Here is a 22,401-nt window from a genome sequence, read left to right on the forward strand (position 1 = left end):
ACATGGTGCTGGGCATGCTTAAGCATGCAGTCCTATGGTTTAGGCCTGAACACACTCAGAGAGACATTGCTGTGTGCTGCTTAAGAGCAGGCCTCTGGAATCTGACGCCTTGGGTTCTACCTGGCCTCCACCTCTCAGTAGCTGTCTGACCCTGGGCACCCGCTAGGCCTTACTTGACTCATTTCTAAAATTGGGATAACAATAACACACATCTCATGGGTTGTTAGGATATGTTAGAAGTGCAGGACTCAGGCTCTGAGCAAAACACAGGCACCTTAAGGTTTGGTCTAAGGCTCTGACCAAAATGTTGAGGAGCATAGGGCTTAGTGCTAGAGTCCTGCGATAGTGCCCTAGAGGTCCTCTGCAATTTCATCCTGTTAATGTTCAACTCTGGCCAACATAATAAAGTCAGATTTATAGGAAGGATTCTGAACAGTAGAAAGAGCAGAACTAGGGGAGGGCAGGACCAGGGCAGCAGTAGGAGCTCCTGTATTCTTCCATGGCACTGGCATTAGATGCCTCAACTCCACTTGCCTGTGTATCCAAGGCAGTTTCTCGTTCATTGGCCAAGTCTGAGTCAGTGTCTTCTACTCTTGGATCAATCGGCCCTGCCCAGGTTGAAGGGGCGACTGGGAAGGTGCTGAGCCAGGAGTCACCCCAGTTTGTCTCCACTACAAAGACCATCTTCCAGAAAGATAGATGAGTCCAGATATTTGCTCCAAACAGCCTTCACAGATGTCCATTTAAACGAGCTATATCAGTTGACAATGGATTCCAGACAGTTAATATAATGTGAGGCATCTCAAACTTGCCTCAAGGAAGAAACGGTGAAGGGAACCTGACTCAGAAAAAAAAGTTATTTTGGGAGAATAGCAGTATATTTACCCAATTAAATTATTGAAAACAACTGCTAGCACATTTGGTGTGTGTTCTTAGTAGAGGTTTCATTTGGGGAGTTTAATCAGACAGAGGATTCTTTGGGGATTGTAGCTTCCTCTGAAAGCACCATTGCCACCAATGGCTGCTGAATGTGGAAAATAGAGCCTGAATTTCCCAGAGGGCCATATCTGGGCACTGACGTTAGAACTGGGCTATGGTAATCTGAGGGAGAAGATACGAATTATTTCCACATCTTTATCGGAACCATTGTTTAATCTCTGACAAAAATATGCATGTTGATAAAATCCCAACCATCTGACTCAGGTCAGGAAAAGGACAGGCACATTTTTGTTCCCAGTCAGCTAATGCATTAAAGGTGTATTATGGCCACATCTTCAAAAGGAATAAACCCGCTGTTCTTTTTTTAAATAAATTTATTTATTTATTTAATTTTATTTTTGGCTGAGTTGGGTCTTTGTTGTTGTGCGCGGGCTTTTCTCTAGTTGCAGCGAGCAGGGGCTACTCTTCATTGCAGTGCGTGGACTTCTCATTGCTGTGGCTTCTCTCGTGGCGGAGCATGGGCTCTAGGTAAGCAGGCTTCAGTAGTTGTGGCACGCGGGATCAGTAGTTGTGGTGCACGGGCTTAGTTGCTCCGCGGCATGTGGGATCTTCCCGGACCAGGGCTTGAACCTGTGTCCCCTGCATTGGCAGGTGGATTCCTAACCACTGTACCACCAGGCAAATCCATAAACCTATTGTTCTTTGAATCAGTTTAAGCCATACCTGGGGCATTTTCAAGTATGTGTGCTACATTCTAAGAAGGGCATTGGAAGCCAGAGGATTCCAGGTACATAGCATCAGAAAAATGGAGAAAAGTTCTGGATATCAAATTACACAAAGAACCAAATAATACAGAACCAGAAATTGGGAACCATGGAATTTAGGCAGAAGCAGCATCTTCAGCCAGGGTGGCCATGTGGACGAGACAGACCACAGACATATTTTCCTCTGCTCCTAAGGGGCAAACTGAGATCATCGAGTGGCAGTTATGGAGAAAGGGATTTTCAATGAATATAAACATATTTCTTTATTTCTGGCATAGAATTTCTCTCATGGAGAAGATTGTCTATGATTGGGGGAAATTCCTTGATACGATGTCTAATTTGTGTTGGAGAAATTTCTGGAGCTGAAATGTTGTCAGATTTTAAAGGATTAGAGGAGGTAAGGGAGACTCCTATCAAGAGGCAAGGAGAGGGGAATGTTGATAATGGGGGAGACTATGCAGGGGGTGTAGGGGAAACCTCTGAAACTTTAGCTCAATTTTGCTGTGAAGCTAAAACTGCTCTAAGAAAGTCTGCTTTAACAAGAGAGAGAAGGGAGAAGAGGAGTCTGTTGTGTTCCCGAGAGGGAGGATTGAGTAGAAAAAGGAGAGGGGGAAAGAGTAAAGCCAGCAAGAAGTGGGAAGCTAGGAGAATGGCATAGAGACAGACCTGGAAAAGACAGAATGGATTTGGGAGAACCGAAACATCTCTTCCTTCCTTCCTTCCCTCATCAATCTATATCTATATATCTGTATCTATATACTTTAAAAATTTTATTGAAGTATAGTTGATTTACAATATCATGTAAGTTTCAGGTGTACAGCACAGGAATCCAGATAAAACCATAATCTGAAAGGATACATGTACCCCAAATGTTCATAGTAGCACTAGTCACAATAGTCAAGACATGGAAGCAACCTAAATGTCCATCGATGGATGAATGGATAAAGAAGATGTGGTGTATGTGTGTATATGTGTATATATATATATATACACACACACATATATATACACATATATACACACACATACATGCACAATGGGATATTACTTAGCCACAAAAAAGTGAAATAATGCCATTTGCAGCAACATGGATGGACCTAGAGATTATTATACTCAGTGAAGTAAGCCAGACAGAGAAAGACCAATATCAATATATATTTTTGAGTGCTCAAACTTCTGTGCTAGGTGTTGTCATAGCCACTGGGAACAGGGCAGTGAATACAGCAGACACACGGAGTGCCTACTCCCAGCGCACGTTCTAGTGGGGAGATAACAATAGACCAACACATGAATAAGCACACAGTACATCAGCCCATGGGAAGTGCCACGAGGAAAAACAAAGCCAAGGAAAGCAACTGGGTGAACAGAGTGGTTGGGGAAGGCCTTTCTGAGAAGATGACATTTAAGCAGGAAACTGAATGAGGTAAGGGGTTGAGCCTCGGGGGTATCTGTGGGGAAGACTTTGGCGGAAAAGACTGTATAGTCTACAGGACTGGAGTAGATGGTGGGATGGAGGGGACGTTGTTGGTTGTTTTTCAGTTGTTGCCTGTCTTGTGAATGCCCACCAGTGCCCCATCCCCCAAACCCAATGCTTGCAGAGGTAGAGGTTGTACAGGACCGAGGCAGTATGTGAAGACACAGGAGCCTAGAGCCTGAGATGGAGGTCCAACCCCCATCACAATACAAGGCACCTGCACCCTCTCTGAAACTTGCAAATGTCTTGGGGAAGACTTTGAACTTGAACATGCTATAAAATTGTTAGGGTTGGAACCAATTTTATCCAGACTTTGCAGGGGCAAGGAAGTCCCACCTACACCTGATCAATGAAACATGGAATCTTCTCGCTAGAAGTTTCTCACAGGTGTAATAAATGTTCGTCTCTGAAGTAATCTACATCAAGGTTTCTGGAGGAGGGTGACTGCATTGGGTAGGAGGTTGAAATAAATAGTTCTTATGTCTGGCTTAGTACCAGAATCACCTGGAGATTGTTTTAAAAATAGGTTTCTCAGCCTCATCCCCAAAATTCTGAATCATAGTCTCTGGAAAATGGGGACCAGGAATCTGTCCCCATTAAAAAAAAGTTTCTTACAAAAAAGTTTCCCTGGTGCTTCTGATGCAATTAGAATACAGCTTGCATTTGGAAACCACAAAATTAGATGACTTTTAAGGTTTTCTTCAGCTCAGAGTCTTTGATGGCATAAAATGTCAGCTCTTCCAAGAGGTCAACCCTAAACTTTCCAACTGGAGGTTTTTTTTTTTTCTTTTTATATCTATTTATTTATTTATTTGGCTGTGCCGGGTCTTAGTTGCAGCACGCGGATCTTTGTTTCAGCATGCAAGATCTTTTTCTTAGTTGCGGCATGCAGGATCTTTCAGTTGCGACATGAGAACTCTTAGTTGTAGCATGTGGGAACTAGTTCCCTGACCAGGGATAAATCCTGGCCCCCTGCATTGGGAGCGCAGAGTCTTGGCCACTGGACCACCAGGGAAGTCCCCAACTGGAGTTCTAAAAACATCTTTTTATGGTTTTAAAGGAATACAGGTTTGTTGTAAAAAAAATTTGAATGATATAAGATTATAGGCTGTACAACCATATTAATGTTTGGTGTCTATTATACCAGATTTTTCCATATACGTCTGTGTATACACATACATACATGTGTATATATACATATACACACATATAATAAAATCATTAACCCTTTGGTTCATAAAAATATGACCATAATTTACTGCAATTTGCTTTGTATACTTGATATATCTTAAAGATCTTTCTGTTGTTCCATTGTATGGCTGTGTCATAATACATTGGATATTTGGGCTGTTTTCCATTTTTACTATTACAAACATTGCTGCAATAAACACTATTGCAGTATACTTCTTGGTTTTCACTGTAGGTGTATTTGGCATAAATTCCTAGATTTGGAATTTTGAAGATATTCCTACAAGGCTCTATCAATTTATACTCATACCAACAGTTGTATTAAAAAGTTCTTGTTTCCCCATCTTTTCACCCTTCACTGATATCATCAATCTTTTAAATTTAAGATAAACAGGTTCATGAAAAATACCTTCCTGTTCTAATTTGAGTTTTTTGTTCCTGCTGAGAATGGTGTCATTATGTATGTTTATTGTTGTTTGTTTGTCTTCTATAAATTACGTGTTCATGTCTGTGATATTGTGATTTATAATAAGAAATTTGATGTTTGTCCATTTCTGGCACAGAGCTCCTAAAACCTTTGGAATTTCCTAAGTGATAAGAGTAATAAAGGTGCATTTTGTTATTCATAACAAGCCCCTTTCAACCACCCCTGAGTTTATGTTAATGAGGTGACTTTTGGAAAGCCCATAAGGATGGGGGCTGGTTGCCAGGGAACCAAACTTATAATTAGAGGGCTGGAGATTGACTTAATCACCAACTTGTGAATGGCATCTGAAGTGTGTGTGAGGGGGTGGGGTGGGGTGCAGTACTGTGGAACTGAACACTTACCTTATGGGATCTGATGCTATCTTCCTGTAGACAGTGTCAGGATTGAGTTTATTGTATGACACCCAGCTGGTGTTGTAGGATTTCTTAGTGTAGAAAAAACTACTACACATTTGGTGATGAGAAATGCCAGAAGTATAATACTGAGAGTAGAGGAGACAAACAGAAGTGTATTTTTCTGTGAGTCTCCTTTGGTAATTTTTCTATTAGATTGAAATTTCTTATTGATTTTTGTGAACATTTTATTTATCATGGCATCTCTTAGTCAGTTTGAGCTGCTATAAGATGGGATGGCTTAAACAACAAGTATTCACTTCCTACAGTTGTGGAGGTCAGGAAGTCCAAGATCAAGGTGTTGGCAGATCTGGTGTCTGGTGAGGTCTGCTTCCTGGTTTGCAGATGGCTGCCTTCTCATTGTGTCCTCTTATGGCAGAGACAGAGAGAGAGCACAGCTCTAGTGTCTCTTCTTATAAGGGCACTAATCCCATCATGAGGGTTCCACCCTCATGACCTAATTACCTCCCAAAGTCCCTACTTCCTAATGTAAGCACATTGAGGGTTAGGATTTCAACATATGAATCTTGGGAGGACAAAAACATATAATCCACAACATTCCAGGACAAAAATATTCAGTCCATAACATGGCTATTAATCCTTTATGTAGGGACTTCCCTGGTGGCGCAGTGGCTAAGAATCTGCCTGCCAATGCAGGGACATGGGTTTGAGCCCTAGTCCGGGAAGATCCCACATGCTGTGGAGCAACTAAGCCCGTGCACCACAACTACTGAGCCTGCACTCTAGGGCCCACGAGCCACAACTACTGAGCCCACGTGCCACAACTATTGGGTCTGTGTGCCACAACTACTGAAGCCCACTCGTCTAGAGCCCATGCTCTGCAACAAGAGAAGCCATGACAATGAGAAGCCCGCGCACTGCAACAAAGAATAGCCCCCACTCAACGCAACTAGAGAAAGCCTGCATGCAGCAACAAAGACCCAATGCAGTGAAAAATGAATAAATAAATTTACATTTAAAAAAACCCTTTATGTACTTCCCCTAGAATGTCATTTTTCTTTCTAATTTAATTTAAAATTTTAATAGATACTATATTTTACAAGATTCACAAGTCAAAACTATACAGAAAGGTAAACACAGAAAAGTCTCATCTCTACCTCTATCCCTCCATTTTGTTTCTCCCCATCCCCTGTAGGAAACCATTTTTCCTGTTCTTCACTTTGTAAACATAAGTAAAAATGTCTCTATAGTCTTTTCTCTCCTTTTCTTACATAAAATGTAGCATACAATAAAAAAATGTTCTGACCTTAGTTTTTTTCACTTACTATTTCACTTAATATACACTGTAGATCTGCAGGTGATCACGCCATATCAATACATAGGGGTCTTCCTCATTCTGTTTTCCAGTCGCCCAGTACTCTATTGTGCGGATGTTCCACAGTTCATGCTGGACAATTGAGTGGTTTCCAATTATTGTATAATTATAAACAACACTTAAGTGAATAACATTTTACATATATCTGCAAAGTGTATTTATAAGATAGATTCCTAGAAACAAAATTGCTGGGTCAAAGAATTGTCATTTATCTCTGAACTTTATGATGTCTTTCATTGTAAAGAAATTTTAAGTTCTTATGTTAATTTTTTTTCTATTTAGTACGTTTGGATTTTGTTATGCCTTCCTTGGGAAGACCTACTCTGACCCTAAATTATAAAGGCATTTTTTCTTCTCCCAAGATGTGCATGGACACATTTAAAAACACACACATATCTTTATTATATGTGGATTTTGCGTTGTCTGTGCTGTAGGGATCTAATTATTTTCTTCCATAAGGATATCCTGTGACACTTTATGCCTCATTCATGGAACTAACTTCCTTTCTCCTTCTTCCTGAAAAGATAAATTTGTGTCAGATATTAACTTCCTACTGGACTATGAGTTCCTGGATAGTAAATATTGTTCCTTATTCATCTTTATATACCTGATAGCTCCTACCACAGTCTTGGCTTGTGATAGGTGTTACACAAGATGAATTCAACAGAAACCATAGAACGGTGGCCAGGTTTTCCATTTCAGGCATGATAGAGTGAAAGAGAAAAAACGTATGCTGCCGTTAGAGACAGTGGAATTTGTGTTGGGATAAACTTCTAAAACTCTAGCAATATGAGACACTGGTGTAAATGGTAAACAAGAAAGGAATTCTTGGAAGTCCCTTACAGGCTATGAAAATTCTGCGTGAAACAAGTCAGAAGCGGTAGGAACAATTTTACAGTATTTGGAGCGTGTTTCCATGACTTCCTTAGAAATCAATACCTTACGGGGAGAAATCTCATCTGTTCAACGAGTATTAGGCTGAAGCAGATGAAACTGCTAATATTCAACTATTTTTACCTATGAAAGCTGCAGTTTCGTATGGTACCACCCAGTATTTATTGAACTCTAACTGTGCCTCAGGTAGTATGTAAATATAGTAAGCGATGGATGATATTTCAGTGAAAAAAAACAACTCTGGTCCCTGTCCTAACGGAGCTGAAAATTTAGCGAGCAAGACGGATAATAAATAAGAAAGTAAGAAAAGAAGTATGAGTAATTATAAATCTCTAGATTAGTATGTCTTTCTAATACTTTTTCAATCATTCAAAATATGTTGAATTTGCTACATAGAGTTTAAAAGGAAATATAACTTTTTTATTATTCTTTGCTTCACTCTTAACCTTCTTTATATCCTTTCTCTGTACTTTCTAATCTTATATGTATTCGATTAAATTGTTTAATTAATGTATGATTTTAAAGTCAGTTTTACTGAGGTACAATTTATATTCACAAGAAAGTTTACTTTTTTTTTTTTTTTAACTTTTCAGCCATGCAGCATGTGGGATCTCAGTTCCCTGACCAGGGATCGAACCTGCACAGCCTGCAGTGGAAGCGTGTAGTCTTAACCGCTGGACCAGCAGGGAAGTCCCCAAATTTACTCTTTTTAAGTGGACGGTTCCATCAATTTTGACAAATGGATCTGGCTGTGTAACCACCACCTCAATCAAGATACAAAATATTTCTATCACCTCAAAATGCCCCCTGATGCCCTTTGTAGTCTATTGTTGAGTTGATTAACTTAACTATCTGTTGGCAGACGGGGGCCCTCTGGAAACCTAGTCTTATTTCAGACAGCCTAGTCTTCTAGGTGTGAGGAGAGGTCTGGCATTGAGAGACGAAGTTTCAGGGACCTTCGTCATGCCCAGGAGACCTAGCGTTTATCTGAAGCACCTAACTGGTCGTTCAGTTTGGCTGGGATCAACCAGCCTGCATCTACAACCCACGACGTGCCAAACACATCTGGGGACATTTGCTCTCAACCAGAAAGCTCAGCCTATCGGTGTATGTCTCCCTGTTAGTGCACCCATTCTCTTTCGTTTGCCCACATATTGCTTATCTCAGCCTTTCCGAACCCTTGAACTTCCTCTGAAGCCTTGAACGTTTTAGGTGTGGAATTCATGGTCTGTGGAGGTCTGTGGAGGATAGCTGTACATGCTATAAGCTTGTCCTTCGTTTGAAGGGTCTGAACATTGTAGAGAGGGAAAGGTGATTCTAGCTATGAAGACCTCCAAGGAAAGAGGTTCAGGGACTTTGGCTCTGATTCACAGGGAATTGTAATAAGTGACAAAGCTCATGATTCATATGTGGATTCAGCAGCTCTGCAGAGGTGGCGATGAAACGTTAGTTGTTGCTTTATCCCTTTGCTAAGTATAACTGGGTGGAGAATAAATATTGCCAAGCAGTCACGACCATGGCACTAACTTTTCAAAGGAACACCAGCCACTGGAGTCCTATTCTGGTCTTCAGGATTTGCAGTCACATACAGGCTATTTATTTTGACAAACAATGCTTACAATAATCAAAGTAGCAGTGATGTCTAAACAAACTCTTACTAATATACGCAGTATTAGACAAACAATAAATTGATAAGAACCTATGAATGTTTTTTAATCAACTTATTGGTTATCTAACACTACATATATTACTCTAGTGAAGTAATTCCAAATACGATGGATTCTTGGAATTATCTTTAGAACTCGTTGAAAATACAGATTCCCTGGAGATTCTGACTGAGTCATCAGGCGAAGAGTCCTAGAAATCTGCATGTTCATCAAACTCCCCAATTGGTTCTGATGTCACTTATCCAGGGCCTATCCTTTTAGGGCATCACATTTAAAACGAGCAGGCCCGGGTTCTGGAGTTCCAGGATTCCAGGGTTCCATCCACCAGCTGTGTAGCCTTGGTTTCAACATGTCATGCTCTGGGCCTCAGGAGTCTCACTTGGGAAATGGTTCACAAGCAGTTTCTGAGCAGGGCAGAAACATGGTAAGAAGTAGGCCTTGGGGAGGTCAAGCTGGTGGCTCTTTGGGGATGCGTTGAGGCCAGAGACATGGGAGCAGGAGGCGAGTTAGGAGGTAGCTGCCACAGTGTAGGCAGAGCTGTGACAAGGGATGATGGAAGGAAAGGCAAAGGGGGTCAGAGAGGAGAGCTGGTGCAGAGCATGCGTCAGAGGACTCAGTGACTGATCCGCTGTGGAGGGTGAGGAAAAGGGGCCCAGGGTTGAGTAAACCCCATCAGTAGTAGCCATGGCTCAGCTTGGACTCATGAAGAATTTTTAAATTTTCACTATTTTTAGCATATTAAGATAAATAAGTACAGCATTTTCAAATATTCTGACATTTAAAAAACAAACCCCAAAAAACCAACTCTGCAGAGAAAAAAGTCAGCTATTATCATTACAACCCTAAAGAAGTGGGTAGAGTATAACCCTACTCAGAGGAACAGTGTGAAAAAGATCTGTTAATGAGATTTAGGATATCTGTTCTTTTGCTTATCTTAGAGCACAGACCCACTTTGAAATTATGTTAAGTGAAATCAATGAAAATAAAGTTTACTGTAAATTAAAAAAAAAAAGTCACCTGGGTGACTAGGTCAATGAAGGCTTCCTTTATAGAAATAAGGGAATCAGTTGCAAACGAATAAACGGACAAAGAATTAACCTCCAAAATACATAAACAGCTCATGCAGCTCAATATTAAAGAAACAAACAACTCAGTCCAAAAATGGGCAGAAGACCTAAATAGACATTTCTCTAAAGAAGACATACAGATGGCCAAGAAGCACATGAAAAGCTGCTCAACATCACTAATTATTAGAGAAATGCAAATCAAAACTACATGAGGTATCACCTCACACCAGTTAGAATGGGCATCATCAGAAAATCTACAAACAACCAATGCTGGAGAGGGTGTGAGGAAAGGGAACCCTCTTGCACTGTTGGTGGGAATGTAAATTGATACAGCCACTATGGAGAACAGTATGGAGGTTCCTTAAAAAACTAAAAATAGAACTACCATACGACCCAGCAATCCCACTACTGGGAATATACCCAGAGAAAACCATAATTCAAAAAGACACACACACCCCAATGATCATTGCAGCACTGTTTACAATAGCCAGGTCATGGAAGCAACCTAAATGTCCATCGACAGACGAATGGATAAAGAAGATGTGGTACATATATACAATGGAATATTACTCAGCCATAAAAAGAATGAAATTGAGTTATTTGTAGTGAGGTGGATGGACCTAGAGTCTGTCATACAGAGTGAAGTTAAGTCAGAAAGAGAAAAACAATTATCGTATATTAACGCATGTTTGTGGAACCTAGAAAAACGGTACAGACGAACCGGTTTGCAGGGCAGAAGTTGAGACACAGATATAGAGAACAAACATATGGACACCAAGGGGGGAAAACCGCGGTGGGATGGGGATGGTGGTGTACTGGTGATTGGGATTGACATGTATACACTGATGTGTATAAAATTGATGACTAATAAGAACCTGCAGTATAAACAAACAAACAAACAAACAAAAAAAACAACTAATACTAAACTTTCTTTGGGTTATTTGTATGGAACTATGTTAATATAAATGTTTCAGACATTACATAAAATTTCTAAAAATCTTATATGTTCTGGTATGATGTTATAAGTCATAATTCTAGTTATTACTTTAAAATGTATATCTCAGAAATAACTAAATTTCCTTGTCAATTGCATTATTATGAACTTTCATCAAATCTTTAACCGTGGTCATTTTTAAGTCTTTTGTCATTTACAGACAGTTCTGTGTGTACTCTGATGTTTTCGCAAAAATGTTCCTATAAAAGGGTTTCATCCTCAAGGAATTCATGGAAAAGACTCTGACAAGTACAGGTTTCTGGTAACTGACTACACTGCTGAACTGAATGAATAAGCATTTTCAGAATTCTAATGGAAAACTGATGAATTCATAAAAGTGCTAACAAAAGATCAAGATGAAAAAAATTAATTACATCGGACTGAGTGAACTGATGAGGATGATTATAATTGTGACTTTCTGTTTGAATAAAAAAAAAAAATCCCACAAGGACTCAGAGGCAAAAAATATACAAATCAATTTTCACTGCAAAGTAAAGGAGCTGTTACAGTGGAGGATTCCTGGACTGAATGTCAATATTATGACATAGTATGAGTGTGTTTCGTGTTTGGTAATTGCAATCATTGTTGCTTTTGTTGTGGTCATCCATTTACAATCCTTGGTGTCAGTTTATTTCTCTCTTGTAAAAATAAAATACAGTGTGTGTGGAAAAAAAAAAAGAAATAAGGGAGTCAGGAAGAAGAGATATATAAAACGCCTGGCAGTCCCTTTAGAGGATGCTCACAATGGCACTGTGTTCCCTTCTGGAATTTGCCCACCTTTCTGGCTGAAGGATTGGTGAATGCACTGCAGGAGAAGCAGACAGCAGCTTTCCCATCACGGACTCCTTCCATCACCTCTAGCAAATCCTCTCACCTCCTGGAACTTAGTTTCCTCATTTGTAAATTAAAGAGGAAGGACTAGAATCCAGGGATTCTTGTATGTGGTATGCAAGATATTCATGAATGGCCTATCTAAATTTTCTATGGAAAAGGCTCTGAACTTTCACCAAATTCTCAAAGGAGTGAGTGGCCCAAGAGGAGCTAATAACTTTTGTAACAGACAACTTGTTTAAAAAAAAATCTTTCTATCATGGAAAATTTCAAACACATAAAAGAGGGTAAATGAGAGTTATGCCCTTATTACTCACTTGACTTTAATAATTGAAATGATCTCTTAAGTCTGTTTTGAAGTGTTAATATTTCATTGTATGGAGGTACCATTACTTTAAGTTTGACTTTTTTTTTTCATGTATTACCTCTAAGTGGGCTTTCCTCTAGAAAGGGAGTGTTCCCTGTCAGAATGGCTATCATGAAAAAGAACACAAATAACAAATGTTGGTGAGGATGTGGAGAAAAGGGAACCCTCACACACTGCTGGTAGGAATGTAAATTGGTGTAACCACTGTGGAAAACAGTATGGAGGTCCCTCAAAAAACTAAAAATAAAACTACCATATGACCCAGCAAGTCCACTCCTGGGTATATATCTGAAAAAAACCCAACACTAATTCAAAAAGATACATGCACCCCAGTGTTCATAGCAGCATCATTTACAATAGGCAAGATATGGAAGCAACCTAAGGGTCTGTCAACAGATGAATAGATAAAGAAGATGTGGTGTGTATATATATATATATATATATATATATATATATATATATATATATATGTGGTATAAGTATATATATGTAAATGTTACTCAGCCATAAAAAAATAATGAAATTTTGCCATTTGCAGCAACATGGATGGACTTGGAGGGCATTATGCTAAGTGAAAGAAGTCAGAGAATGACAAATACTATATGATAGCACTTATTTGTGGAATCTAAAAAATACAAATTAGTGAGTATAATAAAAAGAAGCAGAGTCACAGATATAGAAAACAAACTAGTGGTTACCAGTGGGGAGAGGGATGTTGGGAGGAGCAATATAGGTGTAAGGGTTTAAGAGGTACAAACTATTGGGTATAAACTACGCTACAAGGAAATACTGTACAACATAGAGAAAATAGCCAATATTTTATAATAACTATAAATGGAGTATAACCTTTAAAAATTGTGAATCACTTTATTTTACACCTGTAACTTAATAATATTATATAACAACTGTACTTCAATTAAAAAAGAAAAGAAAAAGCAGGTGTTCAAAAGAGGGGACGGTAAAGTTCACACCCTCCACATAAGCCACTCACCACTCAGGATTTCCTCTGTAAAACAATTCCCTCTGAATATCCTGGCCTCTCTCCACAGCACTTGAGGTCTTCCCCTGCCACTAATTTAATTGTATGCTTACCAACAGTCAGTTGTAACTGTTTCCAAAACTGCTTGTGCCTGTTTCACTAAGTACTAAAATTATGTAACTTCATTAAATATGTACCCAATGTACTGAATAAGAATTCAGAGTGTGCAAACTGAAGGAAAAAACCCCCCAAAACCAACTTTTTCTTTCTCAAATATGCAGTATTGAATTTTTTTCCCTGCCATTGGATGGTCTCTCCAACAGATCTCGTAACATTTCTACTCACTTTCAGACCTTAATAAATAATCTGACTTTTTATACAAAAGTGCAGGCTAGTTTAATATCAAAGCTTCACCTCGTCCTCCAGTGTGGGCCTGACTGAGGCTCAGAATCCCATCAGGGGCATGGCCGGCTTCTTACTATTCCTCCATCTACTCTTCCGTGCCTCCTTCCCCACTCACTGTGCTGTGTCTGGATATACAGGGCTAAAGTTAGGCAGAGAAAGAGAAAGGAATGTGTGTGAGCAGTGACTATAATCTGGTACCAGTGCCCCTGAGTGGCAGATGCCCAGCGGTTTGCTCTTTCTCTCTGGGGCACTTCTGTGGGCTCCACCATCACCAGCACCGCCTAGACCTCCCACTTCCCCATCCCCTGGCACAGGAAAATGCTTCCCTAGTTGGCCATTTATGACTCTCCACTCAGCTCCTAACTTCTGATGAGTACATTGCTCTGGTGGGCAGATGTCTTGGGCGAGGCCCTTTCAAGGTGGTCGAGTTCAGTGTCCTTCAGTGATGTCCACTCTGGCCACTGGGAAACATACTTGCCTGACGCTGGTGGAAGCACAGGATGTTGGAAGTACAGTTGTGCTCACTGTACCACTACCTCCCCCTTCTGCAGCCAAGGGCAGCTTCTGCCTTTCAACTTTTCCAGGCACAACGCCTGCTTCCCGTCTTGGTGACCTTCAGCTCAACATCATGCTCTTCTAGAAGTTCACCTTGAAGATGTCCCCAATCCCAACTTCAAAGAAATTCCTTCTATCAACCTTCTTCAATAGCTCTACCTTTCTCTCGTGCAGCCTGGAAGTTAGGGTTGAGCTAAGTTATGGTGGAAACGTTTGGCCACAGCTTGGCAAATCCTCCAAGAATGATCTGGGTCTTGTCTTTAAAATGTGTGGATACTTAATACCCTTTGTTCTCAGTTTCAGGGCCTCAGCCAAAATTAAGAAAATGGAAATGTTCCATTTTGACATTGTCCTTAGACAACACTTAAATGGGGAAAATGTGAGCATAAGAGGGAATTGTTTCTATGAAAGCTAATTTAAGTAGTTAGGAAAGACAGAAAACAAAGCCAAACTCCCAAATCCAAAACCCAGTTCATTAAAAAGATCCTGCAGAATTAGGTGTGGATGAGACAACTATAGATTGGGGCTATTATAGAAATCTATAGGATCATGTCCTTAGAGTGTTCAAGATCTTTAAGTTCCTGCTTCTCTCTCTTTCTCTTTTCTTCCCCCAAAGAGAAGAATTTGTTATTTGTTGCCACAGTAAGTACAACATATTACTTAAACATGCTTTGTACCCATGAAGATGAAGGCAAACCAGACAGTTACACTTTGAAAGCAAAGAAACAAGAGAATACCCCTGTACTTTCACTTTTTAGCTTATAAGCATTTAACTCTATTATCTAAAAGAGTCATATATTCCTTAATCTGTATTTATCAATCTTCAAACACTTGTAATTTCACAGATTATGGATGAAAAATCCATGAAACAGATCCAAAAATTCATATATTTGGATGGAGGGTTCATTCACAACTAAGGTGCGTCACTAGTAGATTTCAGAATCAGCTTGTCGCCCTTCTTTCAACCTCAAAACCCGTTTTATTAAAAGTAGGGAGATGCTTCTGGCTATTGTCTCCTGTAAGGTTTCTGATGCCATGTACCACCCCTGGGGCAGAAAGGGGTTACTGTCACTGACGCTTCAGCTGTTCAGGATCAAGGAACTGTCATCCAGCGCATTTACCTTGTCTTAGCTATCTTTATTCTTACAGCACAGTTTTCCAATCAGACAAATGAAATGAGACTTAAACCCCTCAGCCATATTTGAGATGTCATCTTCTGCTCTTATGCAACCAGAGGTACTGAAGATGTTTGTGGTGTTTTTGCCAGCTACGTGAATCAATTATAAAAGACTGGATTGCAGGTTTTTAATAAAAGAATATAACTCAGGAACAGCCAGATGGAGGAGATGCACAGGACAAAGTCTGGGGAAAGGGCGTGGAGCTTCCATGCCCTCTCCAAGCTTGCCACTCTCCCTGAATCTCCATGTACTCACCAACCTGGAAGCTCTCTGCTTCTCTTTCAAGAAGCCAAAGTGATAGCTACTCAGAAAAATGCAAGACTGACTGTCATCAGCAGCCTTGTAGTTAAAGAAAGTGATGAATGGACATACTTGATATGGTAGAATTTGTAAGGAACATTTACAGTAAATATCATTAATGTGTAAGTCTCTTTTTTGTGATTCCCTGCTTTAACTGACTTCTTCAATTACCAAAAAAACACACCAGTTTTAATAGAGTTGGCCAAGAGGTTTGCAGAGAATACTGTTTCCCCCTCACTATTCATTCGTCCCTTCTTCCATATTAATAGAGTTTCCAATTTTAACTGCGCTCTAGCCCCCCAGAATAAAAATATTTCTCTTAGTCCCTTGAAGCTCAGCATAACCATGTGACCTGGTCAACATATGTTGAAATACCTTTTGGCAGCTTTTGGGAATGTTCTTTAAGCAAAAGCTACCATGTGCCTCTTGCTCCTCTCTTCTTTGCCTGTCTTCTACCCTGTTACCTGGAATGCAGATGTGATGGCTGGAGCTCTAGCCACCAATTTGGGTTATAAGGAAAAAATGGAAGGATCCTGGGTCTCTGAGGAATTTATGCAGTCCAGCTGCCAGAATAACATGGAAATTTTATGTCTGCCTTCTTTAAACTGTTGTTATTTTAGGTCTCTGTGATTCACAGTCAAGCTTAATTATAAATGATATAGAGAGTTTGGGCCTTATTATGTTTTCTGAACAGAGATACAACCTGCCCTATATATTCTGTTAAGAAACTTATAGGCAACCAATAGTTATGTAGACATTTATTACAACACTCGGGGGCTTCATAGAAGCGATACTGGAATTAGGAAGAGAACCCTCCTCAGGTCTTTTAGACTCAAAGATTCCACAGTGCTCCAATGTACTTGAAGACTCTTTGTTTTTTAATTATCAGAAAGTGTATGCCTTGGTCTGAGATAATTTTATTAAAATCAGTGATTTAGCTCAGTGGTTTTGGTAAATATTTCTATCTGCAAAATTTCCCCAGGCCATATTGATTTATTTTCCCTTGTCTAACTTGAGAAATGGCCACACATTTTTAGAGCCAGGACCAGTATGTTAACACATATTGATGACAGAAGTACCATGTTCCCTCAATTCTGAGATGCGTCAATAGAAGATGCATCACTGGTTTCATAATAGCTTTTGAGAAAAAAGAAAAACATATTAAATGACCTCCTTTTTTTTCTTAGTAAATGTTAATAGCCATATATAAATAAATAAATAAATATATATATATATATTCACTACTTTTTTCTTTGGTACCATAATCAAAGTTTGAGTTTAAATGTTTTCCACATCCAATCTGAAGATTCTTTCAGATTACTTTTGTTTTACAGCACACTGACTCTCTGCTTTATTGAACCAGTTCTTGTGTTTTGGGGTCTTTTGCAACTTTGTTATTAGTCCTGTGATTAGTTAATGCTATATGCTCCTATTTAATTGTCTTTAGGTAAAGTTCTTTTCATCCCTTTCTCCATTTTTTCTTTTTCCTAATAGAATTGGTCTTTAGGCCTGATTAGTGTTTTGAAAGTTAATATAATTCTAGAATCTGGCTTTAAAATGCAACTCCTCATAATGAACAAAAAGAGATTCAGAAAAAGATGGAGTTGTGTCTCCCCCTTAAGCTTCAGAGGAAGAGGGGGGTCATTTTTGTCACAGATCAGTTTAACGAATCATACCGATAAGGAATAGATGGAGAACCCTCACAAGAACATTCATCTGGTTTTCCTGTGCACAGAGGCTTATATGAAGATGTATAGTTGCAACCAGTCATCCTTGGCGGTATAATTTGAACAAGAGTTTTGCAAGACGCTAAAGTCTTCAGAAAATTTTGCGTGTACTGTGGAAAATAATCTCCCAAAGAAACCTGCAATTCTGATTTGTTGTCTTACTTGATCATTTGCTTCCTTGGTACTAGTGTTGTATTAACATCTCTGTGTCCTGAACTGTATAAATACTTGTAAGACTGTTCTGTCAGGTCAGAAAAGAATTATTAGCACTTTTCCATCGCATACATAATAGACATAATAAATGCTTACAACTCATTTTAACAATGAGATGGGGAGTCTTGCCTCATTTAAATTTACATGATAATTTCAAGGTGCATTAAAAAAAAGTCAAGGTTCTAGATATCCTGGTAAGATTTTTTAAAAACATCAATTGTGAGACTGTAGTCTGATTTCAGGAATGCAGATATTTGCAGAAATACAGATTTTTAAACAGAACTTAAAATCAAGAAATCTTGGTATCTTTGTAATGTAATTCTTGTCATTTTATTTCTGTGTGCCACTGGGTATTTAATTGTCAGAATTTTCTTTCCGTATTTGTGAGGCCTTTTTTTTTAACAATGTATAAGGTTTAGAAGAAATCACAGTGAGTCTCCTCCCTATTTTGTGCTGGGGAAATCTGTTTAAAATAATTATCAAGAGCAACTTAAAAGGTAAAGTAAAGTACAGCACCCTAAAGAGGCCATGACTGGCATCTGAATGGTGTGTGGAAAGTGCTAGGAGCCTCAGTGCTTCCTGGCCATCAGTTAGGTGACCCATGAGGTGAGGGATATTCTGTGCTACCTTTATGTGGACACTTGGGCTTTTAGAACAACACCAGGCAGAGTCACATCTGCCTCTTTCTCTAGGCGGCTGCCTTCTCAAATCCTCGGCAAAGTACTGGGCATCTGGTCTCCTAAGCATATTGGGACGCAAACAGATTGTCCCATTTCGCTCTGCCCAAGGGCAGTGTTTCTCTAATTTTAGTCATTCATGTACCAACTTTATGGTTTTAGCCATATCTATATTATTCACTCAATATTTTTATAAGGCCTTATTCTGTTTCCTTAAATACATTTACTTTAAAAGGAAACTTCACATTACCTTAAATGGAAAAACTAGTATCACACAAAAAATGGAAGGCAACTGTAGACCAGAGACAGGCCCACATCAGAAAAACCAGAATATTCAACCATGTGCTTCTGATTAAGAAAGCCAGTGTCTTCTGAATGCCTGTCCCAGCTGACAAAGTTCCGCATGATCTGATCTCCCCCAAATCACCCTTCGCATCCTACAGTCCTGGCCCACTGATCTTCTGACCAGACCCTTGACTCACCAAGCTCACTCTTCCTCTGCATTTGGCATGACCAGCTTTTTCTTATCACTCCAATGGTACCATAGGTCCCATTTGCTTATTTTTGCTTTTATTTCTATTGCCTTGGGAAACTGACCTAAGAAAACATTGGTATGGTTTATGTCAGAGAATGTTTTGTCTATATTCTCTTCTAGGAGTTTTATGGTGTCATGTCTTACCTTTAAGTCTTTAAGCCATCTTGAGTTTATTTTTGTGTGTGGTGTGAGAGTGTGTTCTAACTTCATTGATTTACATGCAGCTGTCCAACTTTCCCAGCACCACTTGCTGAAGAGACTGTCTTTTCTCTATTGTATATTCTTGCCTCCTTTGTTGAAGATTAATCGATTGTAGGTGTGTAGGTTTATTTCTGGGCTCTCTATTCTGTTCCATTGATCCATATGTCTGTTTTTGTGCCAATACCATGCTGTTTTGATTACTGTAGCTTTGTAGTATTGTCTGAAGTCTGGGAGGGTTGTGCCTCCAGCTTTGTTCTTTTTCCTCAGGATTGCTTTGGCAATTCTGGGTCTTTTGTGGTTCCATATAAGTTTTAGGATTATTTGTTCTAGTTCTTTGAAAAATGTCATAGGTAATTTCATAGGGATCACGTTAAATTTGTAGTTGCTTTGGGTAGTACGGCCACTCCAATGGCAGCTTAAACATCACCTTCTAAAGTGGTCACTGTTGGTGTCCTGTCCAGAAACCCCTGGATATCTTTCACTATCTCTGTTTATCACTCTCTTTTTTCCAAAATCCCCTAAGACACCAACAGAATATTTTGCATATATTTTATTGAGTAGAAGGGGAACACAGAGAAATGGATGGATGAATATATTTGAAGAATTAAAATTAATTGAGTCAATAATTAATTCATTAATTGATAAGGCAGAAAACTTGTTAATTATTCTCCATTTGCAAGAATAGTTTCAGAATAATAGAGATTTAGCTAAAGGAATGAAACTAAGGCAGGAAGATTTATTCTCTTCTCCTGTGATTTTTTTTTTTTTTTTTTTTTTTTTGCGGTACACGGGCCTCTCACCATTGTGGCCTCTCCCGTTGCGGAGCACAGGCTCCGGACACACAAGCTCAGCGGCCATGGCTCACGGGCCTAGCTGCTCCACGGCATGTGGGATCCTCCCGGACCAGGGCACGAACCTGTGTCCCCTGCGTCGGCAAGCAGACTCCCAACCACTGCACCACCAGGGAAGCCCCTCTCCTGTGATTTGATGACTATCTTTAGTGTTGTGTCTGGATTCCTTTTTCTTTTTTGTGTGTATATCTATTATAGATTTTTAGTTTGTGATTACTGTGAGATTTTGTATAGCAGTCTATCTATCTATCTATCTATATGTGATTGTTTTAAGTTGCTGATCTCTTAATTTCAAATGCTTTTAAAATACCCTGCATCTGTACTCTCCTCCCCTCATGATTACTGTTTCGATACCATATTTTACATCTAATTGTTTTGTGTATCCCTTAACTGAAAAAATATGGAACACTTCATGAATTTGCGTGTCATCCTTGTGCAGGGGCCATGCTAATCTTATCTGTATCGTTCCAATTTTAGTATATGTGCTGCCGAAGTGAGCACTAAGAGAGGAACATTTAAGGAGAAATTTCCAAGACTGGGCATGATAACCAGAGAGGGCCCTCCTGGGTGAGTTAACATAGAGGAGAAGGGAAGATCTGCTTATTTGGGGACTAGCACAAAAGGAACACAAAAGACAAGTTTATTTGCTCTTCATTTCCCTTAGGCAGACCCATAATATATCACAGTTGTGTGTGCAAGGCCGGCTGAGCCTTGAGAGGACAAAGCACAACACCAACATCTGGTTACCATATCTGGCAGGGTCAGAAAATGGCTGAGATACCACCTGGAGGGCCAATGTGGCTGTTTCGGATGATAAAACTCTCACTGTCCCTGGCACCTCTGTGATTTGATTGGATTCCCTAGACTGATAAGAGCCTCCCAAGGTGGAGGGGCTGTGAGTCATCTGGCTGCACGTCTTCCTGTCTGCCCTCCTCCCAGCTCACTGACTGGGTTGAGTGCTTAACTGTCACAGTCCTGCTGAGAAAACTGCGTGCTACTCTCTGTTCTCCTGCTCTTTCCAGCACAAACACACGGACCCACTCCTAATAGGAGATGAGCTCCAAGAGTTGCAGCAGTATCTAATCTATTGATTGCACTTTTCCAGTGGTCTTTCCTGAGAAGATGCATTACTGGGATAGCAAGGTGTGGAACTGCTGATGTTTGCAGGAAACAGAGGTTGGAACGAGGTATCAGCACAGACTGAAGGGCCGTGTTGTGGAAGCCAGTGTCTCATGGGTGCCTACACCACTTCCCCGGGCCTCCCTGCCCATGAGGGCCCATTGGTGACCTGCACTTTGGGGGTTTTGACTGGTACCAAATGCGCACATGCTCACTGCATCGTACTTAAAGCACTTGAAGCTTGGGCACTGTAAGTGACAAGGCAGGGAAGAGAGAAAGAGGTGGGATTGGGGGATTTTGCTCACTCACAGCCTCCACCAGCATCCTCCAAAGTTGCCTGAAATAAATGTTCAATCTATACAGCTGTTTCTGGCTTTGTAAATGCAGTTTCAAAATAAGTCCCTTAAAACTTCTTCCAACCATAAGGCTGACCCTGAACCCCTCCTGGAAAGAAATTCTAAACTGGGGGACAACTTGGGACAGAATTCTTCTCTAAGAGAAGTTTTACAAATTAGAGTAGTCTATTTGACATCACTCTATCTACCAATATCTGATTCCTTTGGTATTCCAGGCATACGAAAGACTGCACTTCTCAGTTTTTATATTCCTTGCAGTTGGACAGGGCCACATGACTAGTTGTGATGGCCAATGTAATGGTGCACATCATTTCCAGGCTGAGACAGTGAAACGCCCATGTGTGATTCTCCAGGCTCTTTCTTGCACCACTGAGGCAATCATGGAGAAGGCTGTAAGTTGAGATGGAAGGTCCAAAAAAGTTGAAACAGCCTGGACAACTCAGTCACCATGCAGAGGACAACCACCCTAGAGATCTGCCTGGGCCCACAAACGTCTTTGCATGAGAGAGAAATAAACTTTTGTTGCATAAAGCCTTTGAGATTTGGGGGTTGTTTGTCATTGCAGCATAACTTAGCTCATCCTTACTAATATAAGAAGTAATGTTCAATGGAGTACCTGTTAATTCTCCTCTGATCCCATCTTTCCCCTCCTCCAGCCGGGTAATATCCTCCAAGCTGGACCTCTCTCCTCCAATCCTCTCCAAGCCAGATACCCCTCCCAGGCCTTTCTTCCACAGACCCTGCTCAGTTGTAGAGTTTGTGCTTAACCACCCAAATATTAGGACACGGCAGACCCAAGAATCTTTCTCAGCCAGATTGGCCTAAGCAGGAAATTCTGCTGAAAACTCATGCAACTATTTCATGAAATAAACAATTTTAAGCTCCATGGAGAATTAGTTTGGGTA

At 40.0% G+C, this 22,401-nt stretch overlaps 1 non-coding gene across 1 annotated transcript; it reads right to left on the bottom strand.

Moving 5' to 3' along the window:
- Positions 1 to 20,415: 20,415 nt before the first annotated feature.
- LOC115848639 (U6 spliceosomal RNA) lies at positions 20,416 to 20,522 on the bottom strand. Its single transcript, XR_004037780.1, has one exon. It is a non-coding gene; the product is annotated as a U6 spliceosomal RNA (small nuclear RNA).
- Positions 20,523 to 22,401: the final 1,879 nt, after the last annotated feature.

This window comes from Globicephala melas, chromosome 3 (genome assembly GCF_963455315.2).
Source record: "Globicephala melas chromosome 3, mGloMel1.2, whole genome shotgun sequence".
Taxonomy (NCBI): Eukaryota; Metazoa; Chordata; class Mammalia; order Artiodactyla; family Delphinidae; genus Globicephala; species Globicephala melas.